This window comes from Pteropus medius, unplaced genomic scaffold, assembly GCF_902729225.1.
Source record: "Pteropus medius unplaced genomic scaffold, Ma_sr-lr_union100, whole genome shotgun sequence".
In the NCBI taxonomy this organism is placed as follows: Eukaryota; Metazoa; Chordata; class Mammalia; order Chiroptera; family Pteropodidae; genus Pteropus; species Pteropus medius.
Window position 1 is genome coordinate 19,188,184 of NW_024350319.1, and position 6,199 is coordinate 19,194,382.

Sequence of the window (6,199 nt, forward strand, 5' to 3'; positions counted from 1 at the left end):
AAACAAAAAAATAGACCAAAATATTGACATATTTGATTGGGAAAGGCTAGAGTTTTTCTCCCCTTTGTGCTTATCTGCATTTTTTTAGTTATTTAGTACATTTTTATACCCAGTAGCAAAACATCTGGGGGGCGGGGGGGGAAGCCAAAATACTGGTGGTAATTTCTGGGTGGCTTATGGGTGTTTTCTTATGCATTTTCCAAATGTTCTCTATTTTAAGAACTTTAAAAACATTTTTTATTAAGGTAACATTAGTTATGTAAATCTTAGGTGTACAACATTATAATCTGGTATCTGCATACTCTGTATTTTATGCTTACCACCAAAAGTCTGGTTTCCTTCTGTCACCATATATTTGACTCCCTTTACCCATGTCATCCTTTCCCCAACTCCCTTCCTCTCCGGTGACCACCACCACCATCCTATTGTCTGTTATCTATGAATTTGTTTTTGTTTTGTTTTGTTACTTCATTATATTTTTGTTTTATATTCCACATATGAGTGATATCGTGTTTTTTTCATTTTGTCTGACTTATTTCACTTAGCATACCTTCAAGATCCATCCATGTCAAATATGACAATTTCACCTTTTTTACGGTTGAGTAATATTCCATCTTCTTTATCTACTTGGCTAGTAATAAACACTTAGGTTATTTCCATGTCTTGGCTATTATAAATCATGCTGCAATGAATGTGGGACACATATCTTTTTGAATTAGTATTTTCATATTCTTCGGCTATTCGGAAGAGGCCTTGCTGGATATATGGTAGTTCTATTTTTATTTTTTTAAGGAGTCTCCATATTTTTTTCCATAGTGGTTGCACCAATTCACAATCCCACTAACAGTGCACAAGGGTTCCTTTTTCTCCACATTCTCATGAACACATATTTCTTTTGTTTGATAATAACCATCTGACAGATGTTAGGTGATATCTCATTGTGGTCTGGATTTGCATTTCCCTAATATAGTTAGTGATGTTAAACATCTTTTCATATGCCCGTTGTTATGTGTATGTCCTCCTTGTAAAAATGTCTATTTAGATTGCCTGCTCATTTTTTAATTGGATTGTTTGGGTTTTGTTGTTGTTGAGTTGTATGAGTTCTTTATATATTTTTGGTTATTAACCCTTTATCAGATATATAATTTGCAAATGTTTTTCCATTCAGTTAGTTGCCTTTTGTTTTGTTGATGGTTTCCTTTGCTGTTAGAAGCTTTTTAGCTTGATGTCCCATCTGATTATTTTTGCTTTTGTTTCCCTTGTCTTTGGAGTCAAATTCCCAAATACCAATGTCCAGAAGCTTAGTGCCTGTTTTCTTTTATGTGTTTTATTGTTTCAGGTCTTCTGTTCAAGTCTTTAATCCATTTTGACTGTGGTATAAAATAGTAATCTAGTTTCATGCTTTTGCATATAGCTATTCAATTTTCCCAACACCAAAGGTTATATACTTCTATGAATTTGTCCATTTCTTCTAGGTTGTTCAATTTGATGGTGGATAGCCTTTTATAGTATTCTTTTAGGATTCGTTGTATTTCTGTGGTAGCCATTGTTACTTCTCTTTCAGTTCTGAGTTTACTTATTTGTCTTCTCTTTTTTCCTTACTGAATCTAGCTAAAGGTTTGTCAATTTTGTTTATCTTTTCACAGAACCAGCTTTGTTTAATTAATTTTTTCTATTATCTTTTTATTCTCCATTATTTCTGCTATAATTTTTATTTCCTTCCTTCTACTGACTTTGGGCTTCATGTGTTCTTTTTCTAGTTTTTCTTTTTTTAAAAACAAAAGCCAAGTTTATTTGTTCATGTCTTACATTTGAAGTACTCCTCGATGACATCCTTGGCCTGAGATTCTTTGCCGTAGTCCTTAACCACCACACAACTGCAGCCAACCGCTAGGGGTTTCTCTCTGTGTCACTTTTACAGAGGCCTACTCATTACCCTAGTTCCTTGCTGTCATCAACCTTAATTAGGTGGATTTGGCCTTCAGCACAAAGGACCTCCATCAACTGAACATATAGGGGCTCATCACAGTCAGATGCAAGCACACAAAGGAGGGCTTGGAGCTTATCTAAGGCTTTGCAGCTTCGCGGATTCCATGTGGCAGGCCATGGTGGATGAGGGCGGTCTTCGGCACCTCTTATAAAGCCATGTTAACGCCCATTACACCTCCAGCAGCAGTGCCTTCCTCGGCCTTGGGCGAGGGATACGGATGGAGCCAGATCTTGAAAACACCCAAGCCTCTGCCTCCGTGCTGCTCCGTGGCAGCAGGGAAAGAGCCTTTTTCTAGTGTTTTAAAGTGTAATGTTAGTTTGAGATTTTTCTCTTTTCTTGGGATAGGCCTATATTCCTATAAACTTCCAACTTAGTACCACTTTGCTGCATTCCAAATATTTTAGTATGTTGTATTTTCATTTTCATTTCTTTATGTGTTTCTTCTTTCTTCATTGATACAATAGTTGTTCAATAGCATATTATTTAATTTGTGATATTTGTGATTTTCCCCTCCAGCTTTCTTCTTGTACTTGATTCCTAGTTTCATACCGTTGTGGTTGGAAAAGATGCTTGATATAATTTCAGTCTTCTTAAATTCATTAAGGTTTGTTTTGTGTCCCAACCTATGGTCTCCCCTTGAGAATGTTTCATGTATACTTGAGCAGAATGTATAATCTGTCACTTTGGATGGAAAGTTCTATATTAAGTCTATCTGGTCCAATGTCGTTTAAGGTTGATGTTTCTTTATTGACTTTCTGTCTGGATGATCTATCAATTAATTGGTGCACATGGATGTTAAGGTCTCCTACTATTATTGCGTGGCTATTTCTCTCTTTAGATCTGTTAATAATTGCTTTATATTTTTTGGTGCTCCTAGGTTGGGTGCATATATATTACTAAATGTTATGTCTTCTTGGTGGATCGTCACCTTTATCATTATAAAGCGTCCATCTTTGTCTCGTTACCTTTTTTTGTTGTGAAATCTATTTTGTCTGATGTACCTATGGCTACATCCACTTTCCTCTGGACACCATTTGCTTGGAGTATCATATTCTATCCCTTCACTTTGAACCTGTTTGTCTGTGTTGCTGAAATGCATATCCTGAGGGCAGCATATAGTTGGGTTTCTTTTAATCCATTCAATTACTCTGTGCCTTTTAATTAGTGAGTTCAGTCCATTAACATTTAAGGTGGTTATTGACATGAGAGGACTTACTACTTCCATTTTCTTTTTGTTTTCTGGTTGCTCTGTATCTCCAATATTTTTTCCTTTGTATTTGTCTATTTTAGTTTGGTGGTTTTATATGTTTTCTATTTCTTCTTTTCTTTTTTTTTTTTATATCTTCATTCACCTATATGTTTCATCCTTTTTCTCCATACCTTTTATTTGGTTGTCACAATTTATCCCTTTTTATGTTGTACGTTCATTACCAAACTACAGTAGCCATAGTTATTTTTAATGCTTTTTTCACCATTAATCATAGGGCATTATGATTAATACCTTATTATGAAACTAGAGTTGCAATTTTCTGTTTCTGTCACCTAACTCAGTTTGTTTACTTTTGTCTTATTGATTCAGGTAAAAATTTCTTTCAACATTTCTTGAAAGCAGGTCTTATGGTGATAAGTTCCTTTGGTTATTGTCTGGAAATAAGCCTTTATTTCCCCCTTCACATCTAAAGGATAACTTGGCTGGATATATTGTTGGCTGGTGGTTTCTTTCAATATTTTGAATATATTATTCCACTTCATCCTGGCCTATAGGGTTTCTGATGAGAAATCTGATGATAATCTGATGGGGCTCCTTTGTAGGTTACTGCCTCCCCCGCACCGTCACCCCCAGCTTCTTGAGAATTCTTTATCATTAACTTTTGACAGTTTTAATATATGTCTTGGAGATCTTATGTTGAGATAATTAGGTGTTCTGGTAGCTTTTTGTACTTTAATGTCCAGTTCCTTCTCTAGTTTTGGCAAGTTCTCAACAATTTCTTTTAATAGGTTTTGTTCCCTTCTCCCTCTCTTCTCCTTCTGGGATATCCTTTATCCTTATTTGCTCTTTGTAATGGAGTCAGATAATCCTGATAGAGTTCTTTTACTTCTATAAAATCTTAGTTCTCCCTCCTCTTCCACTCAAATCATTTCTAGAGTTTACTAACTTTCCTCTATCTGGTCCGCTCTACTTCCAAGGCTGACTCATTCTTTTTCTGAGTTCTTCAAATCCAAAAATTTTTTGGTTCTTCTTATACTTTCAATCTCTTTGATAAAGTACTCTTTGCATTTTTATTCCTGAGTTCACTGAACAGCCTGAGTTTTCCTGCATCTTGAGTTTCTTCATGGCCGTTCTTTTGAATTCTTTATCATTTAGATCACAATCTTTCATGACTTTGATTTCTAGAGAACTGTCATTTTCTGTTACTGTGTTACCTTGGTTGTTCATGGTGCTTGATCTGTTGTTATTCTGCTGGCACATTTGAAGTAATGGACACTTTCCTTATTTAGGAACCATTTTGATTTTAACAATTCAGCAGGATGGTAATTAAGTCTTTTGTTTTCTCATAGCACAATAGTGCTAGTTTTTGTTTTCTTTTACCTGTGCTACTTGTGCCTCCTGGGTCTCAGTGGGGGACATCACTGTGATCATGGGAGTCACTAGGTGTAGGGGTAGTGGGTGTACCTACTGTGTCCTGGTCACTTGGGTCTTGGGGCCCTACCACCATGGCGAGGGGATATGGCAGGTGAGAAGGAACTGGGTTTGTGAAACTGCTGTGCAGTTTCCAGGTTTCCTATGGCTGCTGGTGCTGCTGTGCTGCAGCGAGAAGGGCATAGATGTGTCACAACTACTTCCAGGCTCTGCCTGCCACACTGGGCAGGAGGGAGTTGGATTCTCATGTGCTGACGCAGCTCTTACTTAACCTCCGCCAGGAACCCGCACTGTGGGCACTATTCCTGTCCTTCCCTTCAGCCTGTTTCCCCCATACATTGTAATATGCCCACCTTCACATGCACTGATATGTGGGTATCTCAGGCACACTTGTGTGTTGAGAAGAACCTTTGTTGCATCACAGATGTTCAACTAGTTGTAGATTTGAGAGATATAAAGGGGTCCCACTCCACCATGATGCTGACATCACCTCCAAATGTTAACTGGCTATAGCTTGAAAGAGGTCTTTACTGAATGGGAAGTCTTGTGGTCAATCATTAGAAACCGAGAAACAGAAGTGGAGGGCTGCTGCTCTTGGTCCATACTTGGAAAGATGGAGATGTGTGATGCTGGGGACCAAAGATGGTGCCCAGGAAGGAGACAGTGACCTGAGATTTCTTCTTCCAGGTCTCACTCTGGGTAGCATGGGTTCTGCCTGCCTGAAGTGTAAATTTCACCACCAGCCCGTTATAGCATCCGTTATAGCATCCGTGTTTCCGTTATAGCATCCTGGTGTTTCTTTCTCTGGAGCTCTTAGTACTGAGTATAAGGGAGAAAACCATTTTCCTTTGTGGTCCAATACCCATCCCTCTTCCACAGTCAATAGAAATGACAGTGGAGGGCTGATCTTCTACAGGGGAAAGTCCCTTTCTGGACCACAGCTGAATCTGCCCACCAGGCCAAACTAGGACTGTCCTTCTAATCTAGTGCTAATCTCTTCACAGATGGGTAAAAACCACAATACCTATTTGAAAGCAGTGCAGCTTATAGTGTGATGTTTAGCAGGTAGATTGTTCAAGGCCCTTGTACAATCTACCTAGTTGTTAAAAGGGTGATATTTTATTGGTCTTTGCTTACATTGCCTTGCAGTCAAGAGACCTTAAGTCAATGTACCTCCAAGAGTGATAAGCAAAACACCTACATATCACAATCACCTGGGGGTAGGGTGTGCTTATTAAAATTCCGTGATATTCCCAGGCCCAATAATCTCCATTTTAAATATTCTTTACTGAGTATCCCAATCAGTAAAAGTGACAAAGAATTTTAGATATGCATATTCGATAAAATGAAATGTTAAGATCTGAAAACTGAAATCTATTGACCTGCTAATAATTTACCAGCATTATCATCTCTATCACTAAAGGAAACACATACTTATTTTGTGCCTTTTAATGTCCAGTTCATCTCTTGCTTTTTAATACACATATTAATAAATCACACACAAACCTTTTGAACTGCAAACGAAATATATTCTTGATGTCGAGTTGTCGAAAGCCTTTGCTATTTCC

At 37.6% G+C, this 6,199-nt stretch overlaps 1 pseudogene; it reads right to left on the reverse strand.

Annotated features, from left to right (window-relative positions):
• Nucleotides 1-1,695: 1,695 nt before the first annotated feature.
• Nucleotides 1,696-4,427, reverse strand: LOC120583146 (40S ribosomal protein S12-like; annotated as a pseudogene).
• Nucleotides 4,428-6,199: the final 1,772 nt, after the last annotated feature.